This window comes from Manacus vitellinus, unplaced genomic scaffold (genome assembly GCF_001715985.3).
Source record: "Manacus vitellinus isolate BGI_N305 unplaced genomic scaffold, ASM171598v3 scaffold_21_pilon, whole genome shotgun sequence".
In the NCBI taxonomy this organism is placed as follows: Eukaryota; Metazoa; Chordata; class Aves; order Passeriformes; family Pipridae; genus Manacus; species Manacus vitellinus.
The window spans coordinates 12,294,202-12,309,209 of NW_021939546.1; the positions used below are offsets into that span (position 1 = coordinate 12,294,202).

The 15,008-nt window shown below is 52.8% G+C and overlaps 1 long non-coding RNA gene across 1 annotated transcript; it reads right to left on the minus strand.

Moving 5' to 3' along the window:
• Positions 1-11,725: 11,725 nt before the first annotated feature.
• LOC108639578 lies at positions 11,726-14,772 on the minus strand. Its single transcript, XR_001920594.3, has 3 exons — positions 14,073-14,772; positions 13,276-13,346; positions 11,726-13,175 (listed from the first exon to the last, which is right to left on the minus strand). It is a non-coding gene; the product is annotated as an uncharacterized LOC108639578 (long non-coding RNA).
• Positions 14,773-15,008: the final 236 nt, after the last annotated feature.

The window sequence follows — 15,008 nt, forward strand, 5'->3', positions numbered from 1 at the left end:
ACCCACCCAAAAGGGCTCCTTCATGGCCCCTCTCTGGGCAAAAGCCTCTCTGGGCTGGCCCTGAGGTGCAGGTGGGGGTGATGCTGGTGCAGGGGCTCAGCTCTGGGTAGAGATGAAACAGCTCTGGGGCAGCACATCCCACAGCCATCACTCACCCCAAGATGTGAAAGGATGTGTGGGGAGGAGCATCCCTGTGATCTGGAAACACAGGGGAGAGAGGATTTGGGGAAGGGGCTGGTACGAGGGATGTTTCCTAGGGAGCAGAGGGAGCTGGGGAGACTTCTAGCTGTCACAGCTGCAGCTAAATCACAGCAAATAGGAGGGGAATGGGACACACGAGGCTGGTTTATATTACAAAGGAGCAGTCCATCATGGGGTATTTAAAATAATCCGCTTAGATGCACAGTAGCAGATTTGGAGTGCTAAGGGAATTGAAGGCGCTGTGGCTTTGCAAGGCTGGATCAGATCTAGTTAAGACACCACTTAGGACAGTACATCCCATCCTGCCTCGCTGCCTCAGGGGACAGCACACAGCACCTGCAACCCCTGCAAGGCCACTCCCAGCCCAGCAGGGAGGCGCCCAAGGTGACACTGGCCACATCGGGATGGGTGACAATACCCTGTGGCATCTCCCTGGGACAGGTGGCAGGGTTGGGGAGCATGGAGCCGTGGGCTGGATTAGGCACAGGACAGGAGGTTCCCATGAGAGTCCAAGGCTGTGGAGGGGTGAAGGAGGTGTAACTGGTGCTTGGGTCCAGAGGACACTGGTGTATCTCGGTGGCACCTTTGTGCTGAAGCCAGCTGCCTGGCAAAACAGCTCGGACCAGGGGAAGCTCGGGACAGAGCTGCACCCACACTGCCAAGGGATGGGAACCTCCTCTAACGGCATCCATGTGGCATTTCCTGCTCAGCTGGGGCTGGGGACACAGCCCGGGATCCTTGCTAGACTGGGACCAGGGGATTGCATAGGGCTCTGCACCTGCTTTGGGTGAGGAGCTGGGGCTCAGGCTGCTCTGCAGGGCTGCCAGCTGGCCTGCTCTGCCCCTGCGTGGGCTTGCAAGCACCCCAGCAATGCCAGTGGCTGCAGAGGGGAGTGGCTCCTAATGCCACGAGCTAGGCGGTCCTCTGCTGAGGTCTGGGATCAGTCTGGGGTCTATGTGGGTAGGAACATGGGCTGTCTGAGCATCCCTGAGAATCCTAGCACTGCTCCTCTGAGCCAGGCTGAAAGCTCAGCCCCAGGGAACCCAATTTATCCTGAGAGAGGGATTTCATCCCAGAGACTTCGTCACAGGCAGGCATTGCCCCAGAAGAGCATCCTTCCAAGGGCACATGGTTTCCACCTTGGGCTGGCTCCAGGGGTTCAGCCTGCAGGGGCCCTGCAGAGCCAGACCAGCAGCAGCCTCTTGGAGCCAGGCAGCGTTGCCGGACGTGACCCCGGCATGGAGCTGGTCATCAGGCTGCCCATCCCCTTGCTCCCAGGGAGGGCAGGGCCCAGCAACATGGCCACAGAATCTGAAGCTGCATGTCAGATTAGGCCACAGGACTGCCTGCCCCTCTTCTTGTCCTTAACCTGTGCTCTCTGTCCCCCTCCGACCCCACCACAGAGCTGTACTCAACGCGAGAGCTCACTCTGGCAGGTTTAAACACTGTCCCCAGCTCCCCTGAGCATTAATCCGAGGGAGGATTAAGGTTACCAAGCTCCTGGAGCCACCCAGCTCTCACGCCTCCCGGAACAGACCCCTCTGTCCTGGCCCAGAGAGGGCATGGTGCTCTGCTGTCTCCCTGGGGACTTGCTGCTGTCCCCCCCAGCTCCCCGAGCTCTCCTCCATCAGCAGGCATCTCACTGGGGTTGTGCAGCACCTGTTCACCTCTCCTTGAATCACAGCCCACGGATCATCCCTGGGGCTTTGGGGGCTTCCAAGCCTCTGTGAGCATCTTCCCCTTGCTCCCTGCAAGCCCTGGGGTGAGGGTCAGGGTGGGTATTAGCTTCTCCCTGCTCTTCTCTCCAGTGCCTTTGGTACTGTGCTCTGGTCACTCACTCCTAGGTAGCTCTGGGTTCGTGACAACTAGTTTAAATGCATGGAAAATACCTTAATCCCAGTAAGACCCTGATCCCTGCCTGCTCATTCTCCCTGTGAAAGCCCCCCACTTCAGCCATAATCCCCTAGGAGAGGTCATCTGTGTACCCTCCAGCTGTGGGAAGAAGAGACTCCAGGGCACCCACAAACTCCTGGGGTCGCCACACAGGTCCTAGTTAGCACTGCCCAAGAAGTCTTGTCACCTGCAGAGGACAGTGCAGATAGAGATGCTTCTGCCAAGGGTGGGATGGCCAGGGCAGGGAGGGTCACAGGTGGAGCTGCCACCCTCTTGTGCCCCCTTAGTGCCACCAGCTCCAGAACAGAGGTTTTCAGAGAGAATCAGATAAATGTTACCTACTTTTACACAGTTAGGATAATTTTTCATTTCTGTTCTGAGTTACTATATGCTCCACAGTGACCAGAACCCCTGGCTTGCCAGTCCCTATCCCACAACTGCCCCATTCCACCCAGAGGGCTCCCCAGGGCATGGGATTGGAGGAACCCTGGCTTGTGGGGAGAAAGGGGGTCCTGGCTCTCACCCCCAGTCCCATTTCCCCAATGTTGGGAGCTTCTGCTGCCTTCACCTGCCCTGAGTTGTGGCCCCACGAGCTGTAATCCCCCTCCTGCTACACCTGCAGGATCAGAGGCTGCCAGCATTGAACCCATCCCAGAGAAAGGAGGGCACTGGGGGGGTGATAATAAACCCTAATGATACCTGGGGAGAGGGGGAGGGCAACAGGCTCTCTCCAGTCTCTTGCGTCTCTAAGTAGGCAATAGGAAAAATGTGTGTTTGCAGAATTGTCTCTTATATTTATAAGAAGCAAGGACAATGCTGGGATAGAGGCTGAGCTGAGCTTTTAACCAGCCAGATTACACTTAGCAGGAGCATTTACCTCTGCCTCTAATCCGCCTGCCACAAAGACTTGCTAACTCCTTCCCGGATTTAACTGGAAGGCTTCAAATCTTCCTGCAGAGGAGAGAGTTAAGCCCGAGCTGGTGCTGGAGGGCTGCACAGGTCAGGGTCAGCGCTCCTCCCCTTGGGCACATCAGGTTTGGGCTGGCCATTTGAGCCCCATACTCAATTTTTTTCTGGCAACAGGTCCTGCAGGCAGGACAGGCAGGAGATGGGCATGTGCCAGGAGCCCCTCAGTCCGTGGGAGCTCCACGGTGGTGGCTTCAAAACCAGAGCTTGTGCAGAGCAAAAATTTGGACGTTTCTGAGCAAAAATCACTGCTGCTTAAATGCAGAGCAGAGGCAAATGCTCTGGAAGAGCCACCTGGCTGGCACAGCCCCTCTTGTTTTCAGGTGGATTTCTTGTAAGAAAAGAAAACATCCGTAGCCAGTGCTGAGTGACTGGGGAAGGCAGGGGAAGGCTTCTGTAGTATGTGGCCATGCTCTCGTGACTCCCCACCCCAGAGCAGCCACATCCTCCATCACCTGCACAGTCCTCAGAGCCAAGGGCACTGATGCCCAGTGGTGGGCACCAGCACTGTGGCTCATGCCAGCAGAATCCCTCCCCTTATGGGCATTCCCTCTTAGGATGCTTTGCCTCTGTGTCAGGGAGGGGAGAGACAAAAACCCCGTCCCTGGGCCCTGCAGCACACCCCTATGGCACCTCACAGCACAGTGACACCAACACTGCCACGGTGCCTCAATAAGGGATTTTGGTGTGGGGCTTTGGGGCAGGGGGACGGCGACACGGCACGGGCTGATGTCACCGAGCTGGCTGGTGTTGGGCAGCACGTGGCTCTGGTTGCTCTGCAGCAGCCCCACTGCCCGCCAGTGCAACCCTCCAGCGAGGATGTTCTGGCCAGGAGAAGGGCTGGCTCAGCCCCGCAGAGCCTGGCCTGACAGGCTGCCCACCCTCGGTCTTGCCCCATGCTGCCGGCGCTAAGCCTCGCGTGCCAGGTTCACAGACTGAGCCGGGAAGGATGCATGAGCTGAGACAGCAGAGCCAGGGATGAAACCTCCCCTTGACTTCTGGGAAGCCAGCAGTATCGGAAATTTCCCTCCCAGCACAGCTGCATGGGAGGGGACGGCGAGTCCCCTCGGCCAGACTTTGCACAGTCTCTCTCCATCCGGCAGCACCTCTCGGGGCGCGAGGACACACCAGCCTCGAGCGCAGCCCAGGCCAGGGTGACACGATGGCAGCCATCCCACTGCACCGCCCCGCCACCGGCTCCTGCTCGCACAAAGGCCGGAAGCTGGGCGCAGTCGGGGGGTTTCCCGGTTCAGCCGTGGCCCCAGGTGCCCCAGGGATGAGCTGGCTGCCAGCCAGCAGCACCCAGCCTGGCCTCTGAGCCCCTTTGCTGTGCTGCTCAAGGGGCTTCTGCCTCAGTGGGGGAATTCCCTCCCTTTCCTTCACTCAGTTCCCCCAGTGCTGCTGCAGCAGAATCATTATGGGGGGTTCCATCCACAGAATCACCTTCTCCTTAGGCTGGGTGCAGAAAGCACCTGGCAAGAGAAAATCCACCTCATGTGCTTCTGAACTTGGCACTGGGACCCGCAGCGGGCAGAGGGTGCTGGGCTGAGGGTGCTGTGCCGGGACAGGCGGGCAGGGCTGCAGAGCCCCCCCTTCCCCCCCTCCAGCCTGCCGGGCAAGGGGCCAGCTTGGCTTCCGCAGCCCTTTCTGCAGGCAGGGCTGGTGTGTTCACCACAGGCTATGGATGGCCAGGCTGCCGCTTACAGTAAATCTGAGTAAGTTGTTTTGGGCAGAGCATTTGCAGTCCCGCAGGCAGCAAACCAGCCATGTCCTACTGGCACCGTCATCTGCCGCAGGCGTCTCCTGTTTCCAGCGCACTCCTTGGCTTTCCCAGCACTGGCCTGCCGCGTGTCAAACCCCGTCATCAGCACAAAGCCACTTTCCCAGGGTTCCCCCACCTTCCTGGAGACAGCTGATGCCTCAGGGAGAGGAGCAGCATCTGCTGTCACCCCCCTGTTTCAGCTCCAGGTGCACAGAGGAGCTGTAAAGGAAGGATCCTGGGGTACCCAGTGATGCCAGCGCGGTCCCACAAACTGCTGCTCGACCACCCTGTTGCCGCTGCTTTCTCTCATCACTGCCCTCTGGCCATCAGCTCCAATCTCCAGCAGACGGACTGGGGGATTTTTCAGCTTTCTTGGAGAATGTGAAACCTTTGTCCCTGTGGTAGCCAGTGGATGAACCTGAAGCACTAGTGAAGCACTTTCTTTAGGGCTTAAGTGGGATTTAAGTGGTGAGGGCTCCAGCCCTCTTCACGGATAGGTAACTCCAAGCATTGGGAAAAGGCAAGATCTGACTTAACTAGCAGAGTTTCTCTGAGCCCTCAGGATCACATTTTGCATTTCCTTACCCACAAGTATTTTCTCCCCACCCACCTTTTAAGTGAAAACCACTCAGGGGCTTGTGTCATTAGTGACTGTGAGGCTTGGGGCTGCAAGGACTCATTTCACATCTGCACCCCAAGTCCAGAGGAAGGTGAGCTACACACTAGCAAAAGATTCATTCTGTTGAATGACCAAGAAGCAGAAAGCAAGCAAGGCACTAAGTCACCCTAGGACAGACCACCTCCCAGGTTCTGAGCCCTGCCACCCCTGACCCACCAGCCTGGGGACATTTGCCTCAGAGCAGCTCTGCCAGCTCCACGGCATCTGCTGCATTTGGCCCAAACTTTGCCAGCATGGGAAAAGGATGCACAGCAGACACAGGCAACGGATTTTCCAGGGTGAGAGCTTGCTCCTAGTCTGGTTTTTCAGAAGCAGACTGCAAGCATGTGAATCAGAGGTATTTGTCAAGTTGGTTCCTGCAGTGGAAGTGATCAAATAATTGTTCATACACTCGTCTGGCCCAATGGCTTATGCTCACAGAGCAGAAACTTGCTGTCAAGCTGCAGGACTGTGCTTCCCCCGCGATGCTGTGCTTGTATTGTAAGAGGAAGACGCTGAGGCCGCAGGTGCCTTTCCAAGGCAGAGCCGTGTCACGGTCCAGGCACACTGCCAGCCAGTCGCTGGACTGGATTCCTGCCTCCCTTTTTCTCGTAGAGTCTCGGGAGGGTTGTACTTGACAACGGGGTTTTCCCTTTTCTGCTTGCCCAACAGGGTACTTCCAGCATCTTCTCCACTCCTTCTCCTCTCCTTCCCCCTCCCACCAGTTTGCAGTTCCGACAGCCCCTCTTTGGGTTCTCCCCACCTCCCCATGCTCAACACCGCTGCTGCTCTGAGCAAGGATGGAGGGCACACATTCCTATGGGAAACTCAGGCTCTCCCAGCAGCAGCCTCTTCCAGCCCCTAAAGTGACAGTGACCTGAACATTTCTATTCAGACCAACTATTTTTTCAGGCATTTGTAACCTCCTCTAATGTATTTTTCTTTGTCCTTTGGGGTTGAAATTATTATGGCTTTGTGCAAAAACCAACTCTGAAGTGCTTGGGGAGTGGAAACCTCCCATTATACTTTTGAAAAATAATATTAATCTTCCCTCTCCTTTTATAAAGAGCTCTCTCCCTGATGGCTCAGGACTGGAGGTAGGCATTTGATGTGGAAATAGCCCTTGCTGAAAGAGCCCTTTTGATGTTCATTTTTCACAGGGCCAACTCCAAACCAAACATGGGGAGCACAGGGTGCTGGCAGGGCTGGGCTCCAAAGGCTGCCCAGGAAGGACATGGAATAAACGGGAGGTGCTGCCAGACATTTATCCTGCATGCCTTGTTTCTCTGAGCAATAGGCAGGTGTTTCCAGGCTTCCAAAAATAATAAAACCAGGGAGAATTCCATTCATTAAAACTGTCCTTGGCCTGATTCAGCTCCAGGACTTAGGGCAGGTGCCCAGTCTGCACTGAGCCAGAGTGATCCTTTGCCCAGGACAAGACTGGAGTGCCACAGGCCCAGACAGCATCCACAAGCAAGAGCATCCCCATCCTTCCTGCAGGGACATAGGGGACAGGGAAGTGGATTCTTGCTTTGTGACTGAGCCACTGTCTTGGGGTGCCTCTGGTGGCAGGGAGCCCGGTCACACATTTGCTTCTTTCAGTCTGACATAGCTCCTAGCTCCTTATTTAGTGGTTTTAGTATCCACCAACTTTGCCTCCTGTACTGCAGCAGCAAGTTTTTCTTCCCTTCCCCTGCCTCTCTTTCTCACACTGTTTTCACCCATTTTATTCCCCAAAGCACTTTTAAGAGGCCATTCATCCAGGAGGTATTGCCCCAAACAAAGCTGTATTGTGTACGTTTCCCCAAAGCAAGATAAGAGCTTCCCAGTGGCAGGGCAATAAAGGTACTAGCAGCTCTCACAGAGCCCCAGTGTTTGGGATGTGTCAACCCACCGGCTGGGATTTGCATAGCTACAATATCCCTCTTCATTTTCTGGCAGGTTCTTGGCCTGGAAACCAGTTGTATTAAACCTTAGACCAGTGTATTGGCCTGGCAATCAGCACTGCACGATTTACTCCGTCTCTCCCCTTTTTCTTTTTGGAGACAATACACATTCTATGCTTTGTCAGCAGAAGGCAGGGCGAGAGCTCACCCTTTGGGGCATCCCATTCCTGAGAGCTGCAGGCACCCAGTGCTCCAGCAGCTGACAGCTGTGTCTGCGCTCCACAAAGAGCTCGTGTCCAGTGCATGGTCATGGCACCAGGAGACAAAAGATTTTCCACTGTGTTCTCTACCAACCCATGTGTTGTGAGAGAGACTCCGCTGCATTTTACCCGAAAGCTTTGTCCTCGTTAAAATCTGAAGATGTTGCAAGTTTTATCTGATCCTTGAGGAACAGATGAACTGCCGGACATCTGGAAATCCTGGACGCAAGCACAGCTCAGCCCGAAGGCACATGCTTAGCAAGACCAGTGCTCCCAGGACGCAGGGGACCAGCCACACACGTGCTGTGCAGTCCCTCCGTGCACGGGCTGTAAAGCTGATGCTTTCCAAATGCTCTGGATTTGCTGCATGTTTCGAGGACATCTGTGTAGCATAGGCACTGGTGGGCTCAGGATTCCAGCAAACAGCCATAAGATTTACCTGGTGTGCTGGGAAGCTGAACTTCATGCTGCACTGGCTCATCTGCCAACTTGTGCCTACCTCCAGCTGTGCCACTACAACCAGGACTTCGTGAATCTGTGAAATTTTGGGGTTCAATGGATAAAGTCCTGTCCAATGGCACAAAGTAATGTGGTGGTTTGCACATATAAGGGATATATCCTGTATGTTTCTAGAGGATATCTAGGACTCCACAAGGAGTGGCATGGCAGCAGAGCATGGAGCACGGCAGCAGAGTGAGTTCTCAGTGTCCCAAAGTCCCACCTGTCCTCCATAGAAATAATATTCTCTTGGGAATCCAGCATTATTCAACCAAATTCCCGGTTTGAGTTCAGAAATCTTCAGCAGGGAAATAACCTTAATGAAAAAGACAGACAAGAAGCTGACCTGCAAGTTGCCTTTGCTCAAACCCTCCCTGCCCATTTCCTTGGCTGGACAAGGAAGGCATCATGTTCATGTGCTGGATTTTAAACAATCACCCTACACCATGCCGTTTGTTTTATTTCCTTGCTTAGCGCTCAGAGGCTGTTCTTCTTTTGCTTATTTACTGTAAAGCAGAGAAAGCCAGGGAAAATGATCTCCAAAGCAAACAGAGCCATGTTTCCATTTGGGAAAACTTAGAGGGAAAGCGCGTGTAGCTAAGCAACAATGCATGATGGTAAATGGGTCATTTTCCAAGGCATGAATTGCATGTGGATAACTGCAAGGAAAACAACCCCAGCCAACACACGGCCGACATTTGAATTCTTGGCATAAGTGATTAATAAGAAATGAGAGGACTTTTCAATACCCCCGAGAGCTCCCGGGGTTGTTACGGGGGTTTTTCTCCTGCTTTCCATCTCCACCCAAAACCTGGGGTGGGAGTCTCCGTTACTGGGGCTGGGCAGAGCTCCGAGTACGAATGTGTTGCAGCGAGGTTCCCTGGACACAAAGAGTGATGGGTCAGCTCCACCACGTCCCAGGGAAAGGGATGGGGCCAAGGGAGTTGCATGACGGGACTGGGGACTCAACCAGGAGAAACTGCCTTCTGTTTTGGGCCAGAGGGAAGCCAGCATTCCCCCGTGCGTTAGCACTGAGGTTTGATCTCAGCCTCCTCCAGCAGTACCCAGGGGTGGCTTTGCTCACTCTTCCTCCTTGTGAAACCAGATAATCTCAGCTGTAAGGAAAGGGGGGATGGGAGCTTTCTAACCCTGGGGTAACACATTCTGCATATATAAGGGTACGAGTACTAGGATAACACTAGCTATGGGATGGTAAAATCATCCAGGAAGCCAGGAATGGGGAAATTTGCTGGAAGATAAATAGGTGAGATCACTCTGGGTTGGGGGCATAATGTCCACATCATGTAGCTGCTGCATTATGGTGGACTGTGCCTGTCTCAGCTGTGGGTGAAGGGTTAGGGGACCCTTCAAACTACTGAGTTGGGGTTTTTTCAGAATAATAACAAATCTACAGAGTTCGAGCTTTGCATTTACAGAAGTGACCACTCCTCTCGGCTTTTCCAGAATTCCTCCTACTGGGAATGGTGCCACCTTCAAACCCATGCTGGCAATCCAGCTTGAAGGTCACCAAGTGGGATGGCAGCAGAGCAGGGATGAGACCTCACTTTTCCTAGAGGTGGCATTGATTTCCTCTTCCTGCCGCTTGCATCACTGGCTGGGATCAAAACATACACTGCCATTTTTACTAAAAAGAAGGAGTTAATGCAGGAAAGTATTGGGATTATTTCTTCCCTCCATGAATAAAGTTCTACAGTTCCTCTTAAAATCAGACCTGAGGAATTTACAGAGTGGTTATTGTACATTCCTTGGGAAAAGAAAAAAATCTAAGCAAGTAGTTCCAGTGCATTAAAGCAATGAATAGAGGAAGTGAAAAATATTTTAAATTCCTCTACAGTGTTACATTTAAAAAGTGTTCTGGTTTAGGACATTAGAATTGGGGAGGCGGCTTTTTTCTCTCTCTCTTTTTTCCCCTTCTAATTTCTCTGAACTTGTTACAAGTTTCCTTCCATTTTGCTCACCATTTCCAAGCAACTAAATAGAGAGAGGCCTGGAACGATGACAGAGATGCAAAGTGCACAAAGGGACCAGAGTGTGGTCCGATAATTCTGTAATTGGAGCTGCTCGAGGCAAAATTTTTTTCAAGCCAGTGTAAATGGGGATCGCTGAAACCCTTAACAATCGGTCTGTCAGGCTGCTTCTTTAATGGATTGCTCTGTTTAACTCTCTCTGTTTGTCACTGGCAAGATGACAAGAGAAATTAGTGTACTGGAAAATATAAGGTAACTGGCAGTTCCCCAGCCCAGCTCCACAGCCCCGCAGACCCCGGGGTGCCGCAGAGCCAGAGCCCGGCTCACCGGCTGCTCTCCTGCCTCTGTGGAGAAGGAGGAGGAGGGGAGCTTGCAACTTCCTACCCTTCCTAGAGATAGGAAGACCTGCAAAAATACCCTGTGGCTCTGGGGCCGACCTAGTGAAGAGCGTGTGGGGAGAAGGGGGAGGACTGGGGGGTCCCTGGAGCACCGCGCAGCTGGCGGCAGGCCAGGACTGGGGTGGGGGAGAGCGCCTAAGTGTCCTCCCAAGTTGCAAACCTGTAATCAGCAGCGAACTGGCTTTGTTGTCTGCTTTTACACCCCAGATACTCTTTTTTTAAAGCACTGCGAGTTAATATCGGTTTTCTGGGAGCACTGGGTGAAGGGTGGGAGCAGTTACCGTCGGAGAAGGTGCTCCCAGTGCGTGCGTGAGTGTGCGTGAGCACATGCGAGTGTGTGCAAGGGTGCCCTGCTTTGGAGATGCTCCGACACCTCCATTGTTCGCAGCCAGACCCTGAAACTTGGCAGCAACGATGCCCCGAGGCTAGAGATGTACCTTTCACTTTTCCCATGAAATTCCATTCTGGTTTGGCTGAGTTATTTAAAAAAAAAAAAAAAAAAAGTTTGAAAATCACCATTTCCCTTCTGCTGCCTGCATTCCTCAGGAAAACTTTGGCAGCCTGTCAAAACAATAACTGAACGTGAACTTTCTAAAGAGCTGGCCCGGTGCTGTCTGCCAAAGCAGCAATTCAGCACAGCTCAGTGCTGTGTGTCCTTTCCCTCACCCCCCACCCCGTGCCCACCCCCTTGTACGCCCAACTCTGGGCACCCTCTGGTGCAGATGTGTCCACCAGCGTGCAGGCCACTGTCCAGCTGCAAAAGCCACACACACCTCCTCTCCCCTCACAGGAGAGCAGCTTTCTGCTTCCATCCTGGACCGTTACTCCTGCAAGTTTTTTGGGCAGAAGCCTTTGGAGCAGCGAGGAAAGGCCAGCCCAAACCTTGCTGAGGAATACCTTAGGTCCAGCTGCAACAACCTACGTTGTAGACGTTTATTTAAAAAAAAATCTTTTTCTTCATTCTTTTTTTAAATGTTATTTCCTAAGTTAAAAGAATGTTGTTTACAATACAAAGCCAACTGCTTTTAAGTTAGGAAATGCCTAATGTATGATTCCTTGCAAGCTCAGCTCTGTGTGCACGCACTGTGCTCCGACCTTTACCTACGTGAGCCCCTATCCCAAGCTCTATCTCTGCCCTGTGGACAGGGGAGGGAAAAGGGCACAAGCAGCTCCCACCGCTGTAAATAAGACACTTCCTAACACTGAAGTGTTTTGTTTGAATGTTTTTGCAGACCGCATATTATTCTTTAATACAGGTTTTTAATGCAATGTATAATTTTCTAACCAAAGCACCCGACTTCGGCGCACTTGCCAGAGTTCTTCCTCACCACAGAAATGTGGCCGCATCTGGGGTGGAGTGAGGCAACTGTTTTGCAGCCTATTAGGACATAAAATGACTATAAAGCAGAGAGGAGGAATCGCAACCCTTATTAAAAAAAACCCATTACATTTCACATGAAGGTGCTGGAGGATGCGTGGTGGGAAACTGCTGCTACTTCATCCCTGCAGGGATTAATACTCTTAATCTGGTGGCAAGTGCTTTGTGGTCTCTGTGGTACTTTTGGGGCTCAGACTGTACAGTTGATGGGGAAGATGGTGCTTGCACTGTCCCCATTCCACCAGCACCACTCAGGTTCAGGAAGGCAGGATGACCCTCTGACTTTCCCAACACCTCTTCTCCCACCAGCAAGGCCCAGGTTTAGCTCACAGCACCGAGCCACGCCAAGGCCCCAGTGGCAGTGTCTAAGCCAAAGCAGACCAACCCTCCTGCCTTTTCCTTCTCCTCACCAGGAGCTGAGAAACAGGCAGTAAGAATCCATTAACTAAACCAAACTGCTGCAACTGGTTGTTCCTTGCAAGGTGCGGCTGCCTCCATGGGAAGCTGGCCACCAGTCATGGCCCATCCTCCACAAATCCCAGTGTCTGTGCAGCACAAGGCCAAGAATTTCATTTAGTGTTTACTGACGGCCAGGGAGTTGTCCTTGCTGCTCTACCTTCTCCAGGCTCCCCTCCAGCAGGCCCTGAGCTTGTGCTAACAGTGAAGCTAATATGTGGATCTTGGGAGTGGCCAGGAGTCTCCAGCCTGCCCCAAAAATCTCTCATCATTTTCGTGCATTTGGCTGGCAGCACCGTGGATTCAGCCCCCTCCCTCCCTCCGTCCTCCACCCCTCCAACTATAAAAGCCTGTTGTGGCCTACATTCAGCTGTCGGATATCACATTATCATGGCTCTGCAAAGAGGAAACCAAGCAGTTTGGCACAAATGGCTTTTCTGTGTTCAGCCTGTTCCAGCGCGGGTCTGTTTGGCTCCTCCTGAAGCACATGGAAGCGCTCAAAACTTCAATATTTAATCTTGCCTTGAAATGCAAATTGTCAGATCCTCGGGAAGGAAAGTGAGCGAGTGCATGGCCGCCGATGATGCGGGATGACGGGAAGGCAGCAGGCACCGGGCTCACTTCTTGCCTTTCAGCCTTAGCGTGGGGCACCAGGTCCCCTCCTCCAGCAGTTCCATAATCACCATTATTTTATTTCAGTGTTTGAATGTAGGTCTTCCTGACTTGGGGGGACCCAGTGCTCAACCAGACCCTGAGCATCCCTGAGCGCTCCGGGTTTTGTGTCTGTTCCCCGTGGGCACTGCCATGGTGCTCGGTGGTCAGACCCTGTGCCTGTGGAGGAGGGACACAGACAGAGGGGGTTTAGCAGTGTGTGAGGCAGCACATGTGCCTCCCTCTCCCCCCTCAGCACACACATGCACACCATGCTTACCCCTTGTGCAAGGCAGGTGTTGTGGTAGGAAAGGGAGCACCTCATACGTGTGTCTTGGGAGCCAAGCAATCCTAGATACATTATAAGTACAGTTTGGAGAAATAAAAACACATTAATATTCTGTTCTCTCAAGGCATTATCCTACTGTTTACCATTACACACAATCCTTTGCCTTAAATTGCATCTTTGATTAAAGCAGCAATGAGAGAAACCAGTGCTAATAACAAAATGTATTCCGCTTTAAATCACTAAAGTGAAAACATCAATAAGCTGTAACCATCAGTGCCGCCATGAAAATGAAGGGAACCACCATGGGAAACAGCAAGGATGAAATCCACTTTGCCAGCATAAAAGCCAAGTAATTAGGTCTTATGTGGGTGGAACTTATAATGAGGTGCAGGAAGGGGGAAAATGAATTTCAACCCGAGTCTGCCTCCTCCCCCACCTCTGCCAGAGCTGCTAATCTAAGTTTGGGGGCTGCCATAGGGACTGCAGCCCCATTTTTTAGTTCTGCAGGGTCTGCAAAGCAGCATCCACCTCTCCAGCTGCACCCATGCCCAACCCTTGTGCGGTGCCCCTCACCCTGTCGCTGGGCAGCCAATGGCTTGTACCCACAGCACCAGCTTAAATTTTCTCTGGGGGAGTGGGCTGTCCTTCTATTTCCCTTTGAACATGCTGGAACCAATATATTGTATCAGCCCAAGGAATTTAATTTAAAAATTAGAAAAAGGAATCGTATCTGGCTATCACGGATTAATCAGAATTTGTGGATGGGGTTATAAAATTAATTTATATACAGTGAGTGATTTGAATCAAAGCCCTGTGCTCCTCTGCAGCTGTCCGTCCCTCAAGGAGCTCTGTTACTGGAGCAGCCTGCTCTCAATTGCTGGCTGTGGAAGTTGTGATACATCAGCAAACTTCAGATCTTCCCTCATACTCTTCCATCGGGTACAGCCTCTCAGTTACTCAGTGTTGCAGTCACCCTCGGGTTCGCCCCAGCCAGGAGATGTTCTCAGGAGCTGCTGCCTAGTGCTAGAGCAGGAGAAATTATTCGTCACTTGCTCTTCCACGCTTTGAAGCACAAATAAAGCAGACAGCTTCAGCACTGGGTTTTCCAGCATTCCCTGACATCTCCGCAGACCGAGGTGCTGTCCCTCCTTGTGCCTGCGACCCTGGCTGGAGGTCTCAGGAAAGGACTTTTCCTGAATTTCTCAGTTTCGTTTAGCCTTTCTTTGAGTGTGCTTTGCCGCGCTAAAGCCGAGGCTGAGTGCCGAGCTTGGCAGCACTTCTGCCTCCCGCCGGTGCCTGTGGGCTGCGGGCTGTGGCTGCCCATCGGGATGTGGCTGCCAGGCAGGCTGAGGTTCCGCTTCGGGTGTGTTCGCAGCTCAGACTTATCCCAAAGCTTATGAGAGACAGACATCCAGTTTGGTGCCTTTTCCTGTGGGTTGGTGGGTATTTTTTGTTGGGTTTTTTTTGGTTGGTTTTTTTTTGGTTGGTTGGTGTCTTTTTTTTTTTTGTTTCTCCCCCGCTGGTTATGTCACTAGAAAGCGCGCTGGGTTTTTCCCGGGGGTCACACCCGCGTCAGTTACGGTGTCCTCTGACATGATCGGGTTATTACGTGGATCGCAGAGCGGGCAGCTGACGGGGCCCAGCACAGGCAGGGCAGGGCAGGAGAGCCCTGTTTGTGACAGCAAAGCAGCGGCAGAGCGGTCAGACACAGCCGGGCATGGGGA